Genomic DNA, 18,043 nt, shown 5'->3' on the forward strand with positions numbered 1-18,043 from the left:
CTAAAACAGCGGCTTCTGGAAGAACCATTTATTCTTGCTGGTCTTGTAATTCTCCTCCTTGCCTTTGGCTTCTTGTCAAGCCTTGTGTTTAAGAGCAGGGTCCCTGAAGACATCCTTACTGATGACAGTTTTGTCCAAGGGATTATACACAACGAGTACGTTGTGGGCGTGGGGTGACTGTAATTCTAAACTTTCACAGAACACTTGATCTCTGACCTCTTGGTGATTTTCTTCTTGTTCATGGCAGCTTTCACTTTGCAGAGATAGTGGTCAATTCCAGCCACCAGAGCACGGCTGTAGAGCTGGTCTGAGGTGCCATCATCCATGTTCTTCACAATGACCGGGATAGCACCCAGCCAGGACCAGCCTAACATTTCCAGGCTTCACAAACTTGCCCATCTCAACACCAGCCACTCGGGCCTACTTCAGAGAGAATATTTACTTATGGTTTAAATTGACTCTGCTAGTCCTAACTTACACCCATCAAACTGCATATTTTTTGTTAGAGTTGTATCTCTTGTTGTTTGTAATTATATAGTTATATTTTCTAATCTATATACCCACTTCTTTTTTATGTGTTTTTTTTTGAGAGAGAGAGACAGAGTGTGGGTGGGGGGAGGTGCAGAGAGAGAGACGGGGAGACATAGAATCTGAAGCAGGATCCAAACTCTGAGCTGTCAGCATGGAGCCCCACATGGGGCTCAAACTCATGAACCAGGAGATCATGACCTAAACCGAAGTCAGTTGCTTAACTGACTGAGCCACCCAGGCGCCCCCTATATGCCCAGTTCTTAAGATAACAGAAGTTTAGGGGCACCTGGGTGGCTCAGTCAGTTAGGTGTCTGACTTCAGCTCAGGTCATGATCTCGTGGTCTGTGAGTTCGAGCCCCACGTCCAGCTCTATGTTGACAGCTCAGAACCTGGAGCCTGCTTTGGCTCTCTGCCCCTCCCTCGACTCATACTCTCTCTTTCAAAAGTAAATAAACATTTAAAAAAAAAACAGAAGTTTATTTGCCACCAAATAGCATTCACAGCAATGGTGCATGTACCATACTTTGGGAAATATTTCTTTAATTAATTACCAGGTTGGTTACTCGCTAATCAATTGCCTGAGCTTTCTCTGCATTCCTGCCAAGGGCTTCCAAAGAGGTCTCCTTTCAATAGTTCCTCTCCTCCTTGGCCTGTTTCTGACATACCAGGAAATAAAGTAAAAGAGTAATTATGGAAGGCAAAGGATCACTTTTGTTATTGATGATGTAAAGTGATGGCTGTAAAGCCTTAGCTTAGGGTGAGGGCTGCTAAGTGAACCTCCATCACTGCCTAGGGAAGCTGGTGGTGGGACTCTCCTTTCACAGGGAGTGACTCACAGGCTCAGCCATGCCTCTCCCGGCCACTCTGGGTGGCGTGTGGCCAGAGCAATCAAGTATCTTGGGCTCAGGTACATATTCAGAGAGCAGACAGTCCATACCTTATCCAAGTTGCTCTAGAAAGTAGAAAAAGAGCGAAAATTACCCATTGTGCTTTGTGCAGCTGGTAGAACCTTAATATTCAACATAGACTGGGAAGCTTGAGACAAGAAAATCTTAGTTCAATCTCAATTCTGGACAGAGATTCAAACATCCTAAAAAGAGGTTTGTCAAACTAAATACAGCAATATATTTAAAAATGCATAATGACCAAGTTGGATTTGTTCCAGGAATACAAGAATAATTTCGAAAGTAGAAAATTATTATTTTAAGGCTCAGCGTTAACAGATTAAAAGACACAAAAATCCTACGATCACATGAAACAGATGGAGAAAGTGCATTTGAGAAAATTAAGCTGTTTATAAAAATTATTGGCAAACTAACAATAGGAGGGAACTTCCTTAATGTGATACACTGATGAGGGATATCTTTCTAAAATCTGCAGTAAATGTACCACTTGATGGTAAAAAGCATTTCCTTGGAGCGCCTGGGTGGTTCAGTCGGTTAAGTGTCCGACTTTGGCTCAGGTCATGATCTCACAGTTCGTGGGTTCAAACCCCACGTCGGGCTCTGTGCTGAGAGCTCAGAGCCTGGAGCCTGTTTCAGATTCCATGTCTCCCTCTCTCTCTCTACCCATCCCCCACTCGTGCTGTGTCTCTCTCTGTCTCAAAAATAAATAAACTATAAAAAAAATTTAAAAGCATTTCCTTTAAAGTCAGGAACCAAAAAGGGATGTTCACTACATCTGTTTCTGTTTGAAGCTGTACTGGATTCCCGAACCTGTGCTAGGAAAAAACAAAAAGGTCATCATATATTTGTAGATCATGTGACTGTCTACCTAGAAAATGGAAGAGATTCTATGGACATGCTATTAAAATTATTGAGAAGATTCATGTTGCATTTCTGGATGCTTTGCAAACAGAGGCACTAACTGACCTTTTGTTTGGGACTTACTTGTTGTTGTTGTTGTTTTGGACAATCTCTTCAAGGATGTTTGTCAACCATCTTAGGAATATATAGATTTCTTCCTCCAGAGCAGAAGGCAGATTTGCTTTTTTATCCAGTGTAGTGAAGATAATGTCTCCCTCTGCAGCAAAGATCAGATGGTTGGATCCCCTGAGCTCAGGGTTCTTCGGTGAATGTGCATTGACTGTGGGGGCAGCACCCCTGTGTAACTTGGGGAACCAGAGGAGCCACTGGTGGAAACATGAGGCACATGCTTCTTGCTGAGCCATGATGCTGTGGTAGCTAAGAGTCTGATGGGGTAAAATCCCAGACCCTTTACATTCTTGATGGCCCAACCATCTCACATCTAAATACCAGCAACAGACAAAAAGTGTCATTTACAAATGGTACCATTTATAAAGGCACCAAAAAACTCTTTGGCGCCTACAAATAAATCTAAAAGATGTGCAAGATTTTTATGGAGAAAATTAGAAAACTTGACCGATGGTCAATCAAAAGATACAGATAAATGGAGAGGTATTATTTGCTTGTAGAAGGAGGGACTCGACTGTAAAGATATCAATGCCTCCCCAAATAAATCTATACATTTATTTTGATGTTAAAGGGTTAAATAAAGGGTTTTTCAAATTAAATTTTTAATGTTTATTTATTTTTGAGAGAGAGAGAGAGACAGAGTATGAGAGGGGGAAGGGGCAGAAAGAGAGAGAGACACACAGAATCTGAAGCAGGCTTTGAGCTAGCTGTCAGCACAGAGCTTGACATGGGGCTCGAACCCACGAACCGTGAGATCATGACCTGAGCCGAAGTTGGATGCTTAACCGACTGAGCCACCCAGATGCCCCAAGGGTTTTAGTCAATTAACGTTTTTGGAAACATTATCCTAAAGTCATATGAAAGAGCAGCCAAGGGTAGCCAAGCAACTTAGAAGACAATGAACACAGTGAGGAGAAATCACCCTCCAGATGTCAGGACTTACACAACTAACAAGTAATCGAGACAGGGAGACACTGGCAGAAGAATGTACAAATAAATGGGCAGAGTTGAGGGTTCAGAGACAGAAGTGTGCAGACTGGAGGTTTGACATATGTCAGGGGTGGCATTTAAACCAGTTCTTTTCATGAGGAAAGCCAGCACAGTTGGTAGAACATACAACTCTTGACCTCAGGGTCATGGGTTCAAGCCCCATATTAGGTGTAGAGCTTACTTAAAAAAAAGGGGGGGGTACTTGGGTGGCTTAGTAGGTTAAGTGTCCCACTCTTGATCTCAGGGTCATGAGTTCAAACCCCTCACTGGAGTCCGCGCTGGGCATGAAGCCTAGTTAAAGAAAAAAAAAAAAGAAAAAAAGATAATTAAAGCAGTTCCTTCCAATAAATTGTGGGTGGTGTGAAATTTGGATTTTAGTGTGGAAAAAAGAGAATTGCACTTTTACATCACTGTGATCACCAAAGTCAATGCTAAGGGATACTAAATGTGAAAAATAAAACTTCACATTTCTAAATAAAAATCTTTTCTAGAGGTGCCTGGGTGGCTCAGTTAGGCATCTGACTCTTAATTTCGGCTCATTATAATCTCACAGTTTGTAAGATCAAGTCCCCAGTCAGGCTCCTCACCAACAGCATGGAGCTTGCTTGAGATTCTGTCTCAGTCTCTCTCTCTGACCCTACCCCCACCACCGCCCCAAAGAAATAAATACTTAAAAAAATTATTTAAAATCTTTTCTAGACCTCACAATATGAAGATTTCTTAAACAAGTTTAAGAAGCATAAACAATAAAGAAAACACAGATAGATTTGGCTACACTAAAATTCCAAGTGTCGTATAGCAAAAACATGATAAAATTAAAATCTAAGCCACAAGGCTGGAAGAAGATGTACATATAATGCACACAGCAAAACATTAGGATTCAGGCTGCATGAAGAAGTTCTACAGATAGGGGTGCCTGGGTGGCTCAATCAGTTAAGTGACTTCAGCCTCAACTCATGATCTCAATATTTGTGAGTTTGAGCCTTGCATCAGGCTCTGTGCTGACAGCTCAAGGCCTAGAACCTGCTTCAGATTCTGTGTCTCCCTCTCACTCTGCCCCTCCCTCACTTGCCCTCTGTCTCTTTCTGTCTTTCTGTCTCTCTCTCAAAAATAAATAAACATTTAAAAAAAGAAAGTTCTATAGATCAATGAAAAGATTACAAACCACTCAACAGAAAAACAAGGATAAGACAGAAATAAGCAAACAATACCAATATATGTGAAGCGATGTTTAATCCTACTTGTAAGTTTTAGAGTGCCAATTAAAACAATATTGAGTTGGAATTTTATCAGCCGGGTTGGTAACGCAAACAATTCCAGTCTGACTCTATTCAGTGTTGGGGACATATGTGGAACAATGGGAACTCTTGTTAATGCTAAAAAGGGTTTAAGTTATAACCACTTTGAAAAGCAGTCTGGCAAAATCTAGTGAAGTCCAGCACGTGCATACTCTCCAAACCTAGCCATTCAGTTCCAGAAATAAATCCCAACTCTTGACAAATACAAGAATGTTCATTACAACACTGTGTAGAGTGAAACATTTGAAACAACAGTCTAACTAATGTACAAGTCAATCTTGTTAGAGCTACGAAGTAGATGGTTAAGATGAATGCACTGGAGAGCTATGTACTGATTGACAGGCTACCCCTAACATTTATGAGGCCCCCAAGGGAGTCTCAGGGCCCATCTCTGTTCTCTTCCCACTCTGGCTCCAGCCCACAAGGTGAAAACCTCACGCTCACACTTGTTGACACTTCAGCCTATTTGTCCAAACTCTGTCCAAATCAGTACTATCAACTGTTCGTGGATATGGATGATAGGAGCAAAATGAAAAAAGCTTGCATGGAAAGGACACCCGTGTCCAGCAGGTGGGCTAGGTACTCTGAAAGTCCTGCTAATCCCAAGAATCAGATGCTGGAGGAGAAAAACAAAAATCTCTGAAGAGACAAAATTGTGAGCTGAGCCCAGCGCTCTGGGGGGGGTACACAGAGTAGGTGTTACCAAAGGGAGACGCTGACGCAGCACCACAGTCAGCCGTGCTGATGGGGCCGGGGGCAAGCTGGGGAAACTGAGCCTGAGATTCCTGCAGTGAACAGGGACCCTGCACCTGTGTTCCAACGGTTTCAGGTTCACGGCCCTCCCCAGCTCCCAGACACAATTATATCAAAGTTTAAAAATCAATAAGTAATTTTAATATTTATTTATTTTGAGAGAGAGAGAGAGAGAGCAAGCAAGTGGGGAAGGGGCAGAGAGAGGGGGAGACACAGAATTCGAAGCAGGTTCCAGGCTCTGAGCTGTCAGCACAGAGCCTGACACGGGGCTTGAACTCATGAACTGCGAGATCATGACCTAAGCCGGAGTCGGACGCTTAACCGACTGAGCCCCCCAGGTGCCCCTGAAAAAAACATTTTAAAATCACCAATAGACCCACATTAAAAGGGCTTCCAAGTATGTACCTTGGAAAGCAGAAAAACGATCAAGGAAGACAAATCGGAGATGGAGGAGTGTTGAGGAAAAAACCAACGGTAGACACGTAGGTAAGTCTAAACACACGTCATATGATATATTGAGCATGAAGGCAAATTTGTGGGCTGACAGGACAGATTGAAATGCAAGTTAGGTGCAGGTGGAAGGGAACAGGCATTGGGGTTAGTGTTCTAAGGTGATTGTACTGCTTGTCAGGACAGATAGGAGCGTCAACATAAGCCGTGTTAAGGATGCAAGGTAAGAATGTAAGGGAACCACTCTAAGAATAGGAGCAGGCCGATGACTTCAAAACCAGCAGACAGAAAAAGCGGAATAAGAAAACAAAAACTCAGTCTACTTTTAAAAAGGCAAGGAAGGGAGTGCTTGGGTGGCTCAGTCGGTTAAGTGCTGGACTCTCGATTTTTGGCTCAGGTCATGATCTCATGCATGGGTGGGTTCAGGCCCTAAGTCGGGCTCTGCGCTGACAGCACAGATCCTGCTTGAGATTCTCCCTCTCTCTCTGCCTCCTCCCCTGCTCTCTCTCTCTCAAAAATAAACATTTATTTTAAATAAAAAATAATTAAAAAGGCAAGGAAGGAGAATGAAAAGCAAAGCAAAGGTGAGACAAACAGAAAGCAAAAGGTAACACATAGAGACAAGATAAATATGTTAGTAATAATAATAAATCGGCAATACAGGGTTCTAAGTGGGAGAGTTTAAAACACCTCTCTTTATTACTGACTGCCGTTTCTAATCAGAAAAAAATTATGAAAGGTATGGAAGATTTGAACCGCACACGGAACAAGCCCAGCTCACCGACATAAAGAAAGTGCAACGCCAAGGCTTAGTCTTCCCAGGTGCACGTGGAACACTTAACAAACACTGAGCACGTCCCTGGCCACACAGCAAGTCTCACACACCAGTCAGACACACCGTTATTCTCTGACCAACATGCATTTAAGAATTGATAACAATAAATAATTCCCACAGGTTTGGAAATTTAAAAACACACTTGTGGAGACAGCCCAAATGCTCGTCAACAGGCGAATGGATAGATTAAGTGGTACTAGATTCAGACAGTGAGATGCTATCCCCCAAAACACATCGGACCCAAGCACGTACACACAAGTGTGACAGGTGACACGGAGGAAACTCACAGAATGAGTGTTGAGTGAAAGAAGCCAGAAGAAGTAAATACTCCATAGTTCTATTCGCATGAAACTTAAAAACAGACACAATCTACAGAGACAGAAGGAGATTAGAGGTTTCCTCTGGTCGACAGCAGGGATGCTAAACAATTCTGTATCTTTCTCTCATGTTTAGAAAATAAAAAAAAAAAGCAGAGAATAAACCCCATGAAAGCAGGGCGAAGAAATGATGAAGATGAGAGCAAAAATTAACAAAATAGAAAACAAAGATACAACAGAGAGGATTAATGAAGCCAAAGGTGAGTTCTTTGAAAAGATTAAAAAAATACCCAAACATCCGAGGCTGATTTGTATACAAAAAGGAAAGGCACAAATATGTAAATATTAAGGATGAAAAGGATGTGATCACTTACAGATCCAGGAAGATTTAAGAGAACAATCTGAAGAACTGTTTCTTTAACATTCTGTTTTATTTCTCATTTCCATTTGTTACGTCAGTCTTAATAAGTTGTCTTTGAAAGACACTCACCCACTGCATCTTCATTTTCCGATTTATTTGCACAAAGTGGTTTCTTACAGTTAGCAAAAATCTTTCTCTAGTTAACTCCCTCTTTTCATTATTCATTTGGCCCTTCTCTCTTTTTTCTTAGTCACTCTTGCTATGAATGTATCTATTTTATTAGTCATTTGCTTTATCGATCATCAGTGTTGGTTCTTTGCTTTCTGTTTCATTGATCTTTTTTCTTATCTTCATTATTTCTTGGTATCGGGGGGAGACATTATTATGGTGTCTCTTTCTGGTGTCCTAAGCTTATTGAATGCTCAGGTCACCAATGGGAAATCTTTACTAAGTTACAATCGTGTTTTGTTTTGTTTTGTTTTGTTCTGAGAGAGAGAGAAAAAGAAGCGAGAGCAGGGGAAGAGCAGAGGGAAAGAGAGAGAGAAACTCAAACAGGCTTCATGCTCAGCGTGGAGCCCACCACAGGGCTCGATCCCATGGTTCTGGGATCATGACTTGAGCCGAAATGAAGAGTCAGACGCTTAACTGACTGCACCACCCAGGCTCCCCAAGGTGCAAACATTAATATAGGCATTTAAGAGGACACACATCCCCTCAAGGATTGTTTTGCTGCACTTAAAAATTTCAAAATGTCTTCCTTTCATCATCAGCCAGTTCTTACAGTTCGTATTTTTTCTTTGTCCCATTAAGTCTTCGGAGGTTTGATTTTAATTTTCAAACGTAAGTTTACCTTTTTGTTATAGTTCTCTCATCTCAGTGGACTATGGCCATAGAAAATGGCCTTGAGACATTAGTTCACTTTGTGGGCAGACTTGCTTCATGATCTAGTATGGGAACAATTTTTATAAATGTTCTCATACTGCATGAAAAGAGTGCCAGTTTTTCTGACCAAGTTTCTTAATTGTGTTATTCAAATATTCTACATATTTACTGATCTTATGGCCACTTGATTTAGTAACTATGGAGAAAGGAAAGATAAGATTCTCAGGAGGATTAGGGATTCATCGGTCTTTCTTTGAAATTGTCTCAAGTTTCACTTTCTATCAGTGGTCATCAGACGATGGTCTGTGGACCAAATTTGGGCCACTCATTTTTTTTTTAAATAAAGTTTTATTGGAACACAGCCATGTTCCTTGGCTTATTATCTATGGCTTGTTTTTATTTTATTACTACAATAATGGCAAAGTTGAGTAGTTGAGACAGAGGCTGTATGGCCTACAATGTCTAAAATATTTACTACCTGTCCTTTTATAAGAAAAGTTTGTTGATTCTGCTTTATGTAATCTGAGGGCTAGGCTGTTAGGTTCAAAGTAATTTAGAATTATATCTCCCTGGCGAATTTTCTTTTGTTTTCTTTTCTTTCCTTTTTAAAATTTTTCTGATTAATTATTATGCAATGACCCTCTTATCCATAATGATGCCTTTAGTCCATTACATCTGAGATTTATAAAGATACACCAGCTTTTTTGGCTTAGTATTTGCCTTCTGTGCCTGTTAGGAATGCTTTTAGGGGTACCTGGGTGGCTCCATCGGTTGAGCGTCTCACTTTGGCTCAGATCATGATCTCACAGTTCGTGGGTTCGAGCCTCGCATTGGGCTCTGTGCTACAGCTCAGAGTCTGGAGCTGCTTCCGATTCTGTGTCTCCTTCTCTCTCTACCCCTCCCCCACTCATGCTCTCTCTCTCTCAAAAATAAACATTAAATAAAATTATTTTAGCTGCAAGTCACAAAACCCAACAACAGTGGCTGAAGCAAACTGAGATATGTTTTCTTTAAGTGACAAAAATTGCAAAGTCAGGCCATTGTCAGCATTATCCTAGCCTCTTCACGATGCCACCAGGTACCCAGGCTTGCTCTGTGTTTCCCTTTCATTAGCAGTAGCCTGGAGGCCTTTGTGTTCATGTTTGTCATCAAGATTGCAAAAAGGCTGCAGCACTTTGACACGCTGTGTGCGCGGGCCACACAGCAGAAGGGAAAAGGAAAGAAACGCTTCCAGATTTCCCTTTACACCTTTACAGTTTCCAGAACAGGAGCACGTGGGCATCTTTTCCTTAATTACTGACCAAGAGGAATGAGGTTCCATGTTAGCTTAGACCAAATCGCGATTCATCCTTTGCGGCTGGTACTCTGACATCACAAGAAGTAAACTGAGGCTGGTGGACAGACATTCCTCCTGGAACGACAGATCTCTGCCTCCTTCCCGGAAGAAAAAAAATTAGGGATTCAGTAGCAAAGAGGAAAAGGTTTGGGGTACACCGTTGCTCAGACAATGGGCAGTGTCTGTTAGACCCTGGGTGTCTTTTTTCATATTTTTGCTTTCAGTATTTCTGTAGCTTTGTTTTAGATGTCTCTCAGGAGTGGCACATAGCTACAGTATGTGTTTTCCTTCACTATGATAATCTAGCAACTGGTGAAAACAGTCCATTTACGTTTTTTGTGATTACCGGCATTTAGAATGTTATTTCTAAATCCTCTTTTGTGTTTTCCCTTTACCAGATGTAATATCAATAGTTAGCTATTGCTATGTAACAAACGACCCCCAAACAGAGCATTTCAAAACAACCAACATTTATTATCTCACCCGATTTCTTACAGTCCAGAATCTGGGAACCGCGTAGCTACGTGGTCCTGGCTCAGACTATCTGTGAGATTGCAAGCTGTATGCCAGGGACACAGCCATCTCCATCTGAAGGGTCTGTTGAGGCTCTGCTTCCAAGTTCATTCCCATGGCCAAGGGCAGGAAGCTTCTGTTCCTCGCCACACGAACTTCTCCAAGCTGGTGATAAGGCTTCCCCAGAGTGAGGGATCCGAAAAAGACAGAGAAGGCACAGAGACAGCAACAGAGGGAAAGCAGTGGGACTTTTCTCATTGAGTCGCCAGATTTCGCCAATAAAAATACAGAATGCTCAGTTAAATTTAAATTTCAGGTAAAATTTCAATATTCTCACAGGCCATATTTGTACTAAAAACTTTTTCATTGCTTATTCAAAATTTAAATTTGATGGGACTTCCTGAATCTTATCTGGCAACCCTACTGATAACCTGACCTTGGAAGCAAAACTGACTACATAATTCGTGGGGTCCCCCTTTTTTTTTTTTAAATGTTTTTTATTTATTTCTAGGAGAGAGAGAGAGACAGCGCGAGCAGGGGAGGGCCAGAGAGAGAGGGAGTCACAGACTGAAACAGGCTCCAGGCTCTGAGCTGGCAGTCAGCACAGAGCCCGACGCGGGGCTCGAACCCACAAACCGCAAGATCATGACCTAAGTGAAAGTCGGACGCTTAACCGACTAAGCCACCCAGGCGCCCCTCGTGGGGTCCCTTTATTAAAAAATTATTAGGAATTTCAAGTCAGTGAGAGCAGAGCACTAAACCAAGCATGGGGGCCTTCTGAAGACAGCCCCCTGTGTGAGAACGTGGGTTATACTCCCAGACAGCCAGCTGTGCTTGCGAGTGACATACCATCACTTCTACCATATTCTACGGCGCAGGAACAAGTCACCAAGTCCCACCCGCACATTATGGGAGGGGACTTCACTTGGGCGTGGGTCCCTAGGAGGCAGGGATCGTTGGGGCCATCTTGGAAACTGGCAGGCCACACCAAGCTTTTCCTTTGCTTCTTTTATTTGTCATTTCCTGCCTGGAGGTGAAGGGATTGGACTGTCTTCATTCCCTTTGTTTCCTCTCTGTGGGTTTAGAATACATTCTATTTCTGTTCTTTGATTAGTCATCCTTAAATTTTTAACATGCATGCTTCAACGTAACAAAGTCCAAAGTTAATCAATGTCCTCTTCTAGAACAATCAAGGACCTCTGTTAGAATACTTTTGGACTCTGATCATAGCTTCCTGCCTATAATTTGATTGTTCCCAGTGTTGTTGTTGGGGTTTTTTTTTTTGGTCTTACATTCTTTATTTTATTCCCCAAATGTCTGTAAAATTTTAATTTTTTAAAAATTTTATTTGAGAGAGAGAGAATGTGTGTGAGGGAGTAGGAGAAAGGGGCAGAGGGAGAGAGAGAATCTTAAACAGGCTCCACGCTCAGGGCTGAGCCTGATTTGGAGCTCAATCCCATGACCCTGGGATCATGACCTGAGCAGAAATCAAGAGTTGGATGCTCACCTGACTGAGCCACCCCGGCGCCCCTATAAAACTTTTCTTACGGGGCGCCAGGATGGCTCAGTCAGTTGAGTGTTTGACTTCGGCTCAGGTCATGATCTCATGGTCTGTGGTCTGTTGATTCGAGCCCCGCATCGGGCTCTGTGCTGACAGCTCGGAGCCTGGAGCCTGCTTCGGATTCTGTGTCTCCCTCTCTCTCTGCCCCTAACCTGCCTGTGCTCTGTCTCTGTCTCTCTCTCCTCAAAATAATAGATAAACATTAAAAATAATAATAATAATTTATAAAATGAACCTTTTCTTATAAAGTCCATGCTTATTCTAATTTCCCATGCGTAATCATTTTTCTGCTTTCCACTCCTACAAGCTACTTCTTTTTTCTGAGTTTATTTCCTGTTTTTCCTATGATCTTAATTTGACATCTTGTCAGAACTCTCTATAGGGTATTTAAGTGATTTTTTTTAAAAGCTTGATCGCATCTCTAGTCCTATCCTTTTTATTCCTAATATGGTATATTTTGTGCAAATAATTTATTTTGTCGAAGCTTTTTAAAAGAATTTACTAAGTCTTTTTAAAAGACTTCAACTTTCTGTTGGTTTCCATAGCATTCCTTCCTGCTTTATTATTTCCTTTCTTCTGCTCTCTTTGGGTTTTCAGATGGCCTTTTCCTAAAGTCTCAAGTCAGACACTTAATTCATTGTTGCCAGGCCTTCCTGTTTTTAATAAATGCATTTCAGGCTAGAATTTTTTCCTTCAAGTTCCACTTTAGCTTTATTGTGACTTAGTTTTAAATATCTTGTCATTTCCATGATAATGCTCTTCTTATCCCATGACTTATGCAGAAATGCATTTTTAAGTTACAAAATATATTGGATTTCTTAGGCCATCTTTTTATTGTTCGTTTCTGATTTTATTATATTGGGATTAGAGAACTTGGCAGTGATATTGATTATTTGAAAACACTGTAGACTTTCTTGATGCCAAACATGTGATTTTTAAAAAATGTTCCACGAGCTTGAAAACAATGTGTATTCTGGGGCGGGGGGTGCTGTAAAAGAAGTGCATGTTTACCCAGTAGACGAAGCTCCTTAATTATATTCTTCAAGCTTCTGTATCCTCACTAATGCTTTGCTACGTGAGCCATTGGTTTTACGAAAGTTTAATTAAAACCCTTTCCCACTTTGTTTATAGATCCACGACTTTCTCTTTACAATCCTGCCAGATTTGCTTTATACGTTTCACCAAAACAAATATAAGTTCACGATACATGTACATTCGCGATTATCCTAACTTCCTGGTAGGTGTTTTCTTTTGCGATTATATTGGTTAGGACTGGAGCAATGTTACAAAGACTCTAAAAACAGTGCTTTAAATAAGAGAGAAGTGTATTTTTTGTTCATTTCGAAGTCCACGGGGTGGATGGGGGGAGAGGGAGGATCCTGTGGGGTTTAGTAAATGGGGAGCCCAGCAGGAGATGAGATGGAGGGAAGGGGGGTGCCCAAGGTGTTTATTCCCCAGAAGCCCTTTCCATCTGCGTACTAGTCACTTCTCCCTCGCTTTGACCCTGCAGGCTTAGGGCTGAGAGCTTTGCTGCTGCCCCAGGCCCTTGCACTCTCTTGTGACTCCCCCATGCCCTGCTTTGTCATTAGCCCTTTTAAAAATAAATGCTGCCCCAATTCCCCTAATCACTGTATGTCATTTGTTTCCTGTTGGGACTCTGAGTGATGCAGGCTGGTATCGCGTGTTTAAGTCATTGATGCCGAACGCCTTTAGGCCAGTGCTCACTCCCTAACATGTGCTGGACACGGGTCTTCCACTCCCTGTTCCCACACCCCTTGCTAGCTCTTGGATCTGCCTAGTCTCAAAGACAATTGAGACTGAGACCCAGGCTAAGACAGCCACAGCCTCCAGGTCTCCAAAGCGACACAGCGCCATGGCGACAGGGAGTACTCAAGGCCCATCCGTGACACCCACCTGGTCCATTTCAACACATGCTCAGTGTGGCCACTGGTTCAATAGCCAGAGCTGTCACTCCTTGGCCAAGCTTGGTACCTTGGGGTTGTGGGGACTCACTTTTGTCTGTGGATGCTTTATTCCTTTAGGTGGGTCAGTACTTTCCCCGAATACCTGTCAGTTTCTGCAGAACCACACTAACCTGGCCCTTTAAGACGACTTTGGACATCTCTGCTCTGACTCATTACATACCAATTTCTCTGTCCAGTTCTCAGTGGGCCCAGCTTGTTTCCCTCTTTTCCTCATTCTTAGGGTAGTTCTCAATTTAGGTCACACGGAGATCCCTGTTCCCATTGTACAGACTGGGAAACTGAGGTTCAGGGTGGAAAGTGAGCTTCAGGGAGTCCGCAGTGGGGGGAGGGGGCTGGAATTTGAGCCTGGGTCTGTCCGGCTCTGAGTTAGAGGCTTTCCAAGGGGGCGGGGTGTGCTGGAGGGAGACAGGGCAAGTCTGAGTGGAGGCAGGAGGGGAGGATGGTGCCGCAGGTGAGGGAAACCTCAAAGCCAAAGCCTGTCGTGGCCAGGCTGGGGCACAACATCTGGGTGAGGGGCAGCGTGGGGACCACAGCAATGACAAGGCTCTGAAGGCCAACGGACTGAGATCCAATCCCAGTTCTGCCCCTTCCTTCTTTGTCCCCTTGGGCCAGCCTCCAGCCTCACAGCGCAGTTATGAGGGAATGTATGTCAAACACATCCCTTCTGGATCTCTCTGGGCTACAGCAGGGCGAAGTGCAGATTCAGCCACCAGGGGGCCCTGTTGCCAAGGGTGACCAGGCATCTGGGCCCTGCCAATGTCCATCCGTTCATTCAGTCACCCATCCGCTCTCCCAACAAACAGCTCCTGTGTCTCTCCCGTGTCCAGTAGAGGCTGGGGCGAGGCCAGGAGCACAGAGGGCAAGGCACAGCCCTGTTCTTGAGAAGCCTACAGTCAGGAGGGCGTTCTGTGCTGGTGAAAGTGGGGTGTGGGGAGGAGCTCAGAGGACAACGGTGACTCTACAGAGTCAGGGGGGCTTCTCAGAGGAGGAGGCTTTCAGTTTTTTAAAAAGATGTTTATTTTTCAGAGAGAGCAAGCGGGGAGGGAGAGAGCAGGGTGGGGCAGAGGATCTGAATCACACTGCACTGACAGCAAAGGCCCTGATGTGGGGCTCAGACTCACGAACCATGAGCTCATGACCTGAGCTGCCTCCTACTGAGCCACCCAGGTGCCCCTGAGGAGGAGGTTTTCGAACTTGACTTTCCATGATGAGCAGTGATTTGCAGACTGTGACACTTCCTTGCAGCCCCAAGCCGAGTCGTCCCGAGTGAGTGTTCATAACCCACATGACTCCCTCTCCCCCCGGATGCACCGAGCCCACCAGCTTCTGTGAGCCCCACACTTCAGGTCCCAGTCATCCATGCAGAGTTGGAGGCTACAGAGCCGGCGTGGGTATAAGATGAAGGATGGCTGCGTGTGCACAAGGACAGAGGGTAGGGAAAACCCAGGCTTTGAAGTTCTCTACCACTTCCTAGCAATGTGGCCGTGGGCAAGACACTTTCCCTCCCCTGCCCCCAGCCTCCATGTCCTCTAGGTGAAATGGGGGTAATAACCATTCTTACCTATAGCGCGTGTGTCCAGTAAGGCTTACTTGGCACCTGTCTCTCTGATCTATGGACTGGCAAACTGTTAACCATCTCGTCACATTGAGGTGCAGACCCTGCCACACCCCTTGGAATAGGGGACAGGATGCTGCCCTTGAAGGGTTGCTTGGACTCAGCCTTACTTCACCTTGGGAAGAGGCCACCTCACAGGTTGCTGTCAGAACCACAGAATTTTCATGAAGTGGGTAGACTCCCCCAGGGCTCAGCGGGGAGTCCTGGGGGAAAAGCTGGGGTCGGAGGGAGAGCCATCCCTCGCTTTTTGACCTGCCAAGGGGATCTGTCTAGCTTGATCCACAAATTCACCAGGAGACAGTGTGTGTGGTCTGTATCCAGCCCCACCACGGATCAGCTGTGTGGTTCGACAAGTCACCCCTGCCTCCCTGAGCCTCGACTTCCTTATCTGTCAAATAGAAGTACCAGTGGCCCCCGGCTGCCGTGGGCATTGTTCTACCATCCGCTCAGCTTTGCTCCCTTGTCCTGGCACAGCAGCCTTCTCCTTTTTTGGGGATCTCCTCGGCTCCAAATGCCGTTTCAGCCAGGACTGTCTGCAGCCTATGATCCTATCCCTTGGCCATAGGTGAGTGGCCCACAGGCGGACACCTGACCACAGCCGAACCAATCGGAAGCCTTCCCTGTTCCATCAGTCTTGTTCTGACTCTGTACTGAGAAAATGGCTGTGGGCTGAAAGGCTCAGAAGCTGTCACTGGCCACATGTCCTTCCTCACGGCAGCTAGTCTGGAGAGAGGAAGGCAGAGGGGAGAAAGGGACAGTCAGTAGTCCCCGCAGTATTTGGGCCCCTCGTCCTGGCTGTGCCTGGGCCCAGCAGCTCTGCTCACACTCTAGAAGTTCGCCTCTCCCTTGGATTCAGAGAGTCACCTCGCTGGTTGGCACGGATTTCTAAAGCCATACTTTCTCACAGGGATGTGCATAGTATCAAACGAGCTAAAGCATGTGGAGTGCCCAACCCGAGGCCTGGCCTACTGCGGGCTCACTGAGCACGGATTCCTTTCCCTTAATGGGCACCAGGCAAGGATGGGGGTTTGGCAAGATACCAGGAAGATGTGAGGCATCGGTACTCGTGAAGCACTATAACTCAGCAGCTCCCAGGAGACTAGAGTCAGGTGCCTTGGGACCCCGCAGAGCCCCACAGGGGGCCAGGATGAATGCCCAAACAGAACATTCGGTGGATAGGACTAAGGGGAAAAAAAAGCAAAAGAAAAACCTTTCTGCCTCATCCCTGTGTGGGAGCAAAGATTGTCAACAGGGACTCCGTCTGTGCCAAGGATATACGCTCAAGTCCCTAGAAGATGGAGGCCAGGAAAGGAACATTTGAGCTGGGTTTTTAAGCATGAATAAGAATTTCCCAAGCAGGGGGACGCCTGGGTGGCTCAGTCGGTTAAGCGTCCGACTTCGGCTCAGGTCATGATCTCACAGTTCGTGGTTCGAGCCCCGTGTTGGGCTCTGTGCTGACAGCTAGCTCAGACCCCGGAGCCTGTTTCAGATTCTGTGTCTCCTTCTCTCTCTGACCCTCCCCTGCTCATGCTGTCTCTCTCTCTCAGAAATAAATAAAAAATTAAAAAAATAAAATAAAAAAGAATTTCCTAAGCAAAGAAAGGACTGGAAAGGGACACTGGACTATCACTGCCAATTACCCACGACCACTGATACAAAGCTGATTAGCATGAGGATTCAGACCTCCTGGGTTTGAATCCTGCATCAACCAGCTTTCAGACTCTTCTGTTCCGTATCTGCAAAATAAGGAAATAGGAGTTTGTTTCTAGTATTAAATGAGATCATATACATAAGGCACTCAGAGCGATATGCTGGCCGAAAGCTGTGGTTAAGCACTCAGTAAGTGCTTACCTTAGCTCATTATGAAAAGCCTCTGCATTATCAAGTCCAATGCCCTTAAAATGATTATAGCTGTTACCATATGTTGAGCCCTTAGTAAATCCCAAGCATTGCGCTAAATGCTTGGCAGGCTTTGTCTCCTGTAATCTTCCCAGCACCACCAGGAGATGAGTACTATCACCCCCATTAAAGAGAAAAACAGAGGCTCTGAGACGGCAAGATTATGCACCACCAGTGTCACCAACAGAGCAGGGTTCAAACCCAGGTCTGCCTAAAGACCCAAGCCCTTGGCACGGAGAAAGGGACTAGCCTCAGGGCACACGGCAAGGGAGCCAGATGCCAGGATTTCTTCATGAACTACCCAAGGGCAGGTGCCCCGGCTGATGGAGGTTACTGAGGCACTCGCTCAGCCCTCCCAGCACCCTCCTTCCCCTGCACTCTCTCCCGGGAGGGCCTGGGAAGAACTAAGGAGGGGCTGGGCCGACCCCCACGGGTCCGCAGATCGCACCCCCCCCCCACACCTCCCTCCGCAGTGTTGGCACAGCCGGAGTCTCCAGTCGCGGCTGCGCCCCTGTTCCCCTCCCTTCCCCACCCCGCTCTGCTTCCGCCAAAGGTCCTTGCAGAAAATTCCAGCCGCGCGGCGCTGGACGGGGTTTTTTCCAGCGGGGTGGGAGCAGCCGCGCGCGTCTGGCCCCGCGGTGGGCGGGACCCCCTCAGGTCCCGCTCGGGACTCCCCTCCCGCCCTCATCCCCAAGCCCCCACCCCGCGGCGGTTTGGGCTCCTTGCGGACGGGCGGGCCGCCCAGCGGAGCCGGCTCGGGACGTCCTGGCAAACAGGAAATGA

The 18,043-nt window shown here is 45.2% G+C and overlaps 1 pseudogene; it reads right to left on the reverse strand.

Annotated features, from left to right (window-relative positions):
• Positions 1–416, reverse strand: LOC120232700 (annotated as a pseudogene).
• Positions 417–18,043: the final 17,627 nt, after the last annotated feature.

The sequence above is a fragment of the Hyaena hyaena genome, unplaced genomic scaffold (assembly GCF_003009895.1).
Source record: "Hyaena hyaena isolate Hyena2069 unplaced genomic scaffold, ASM300989v1 scaffold_3, whole genome shotgun sequence".
NCBI classification, from domain to species: Eukaryota; Metazoa; Chordata; class Mammalia; order Carnivora; family Hyaenidae; genus Hyaena; species Hyaena hyaena.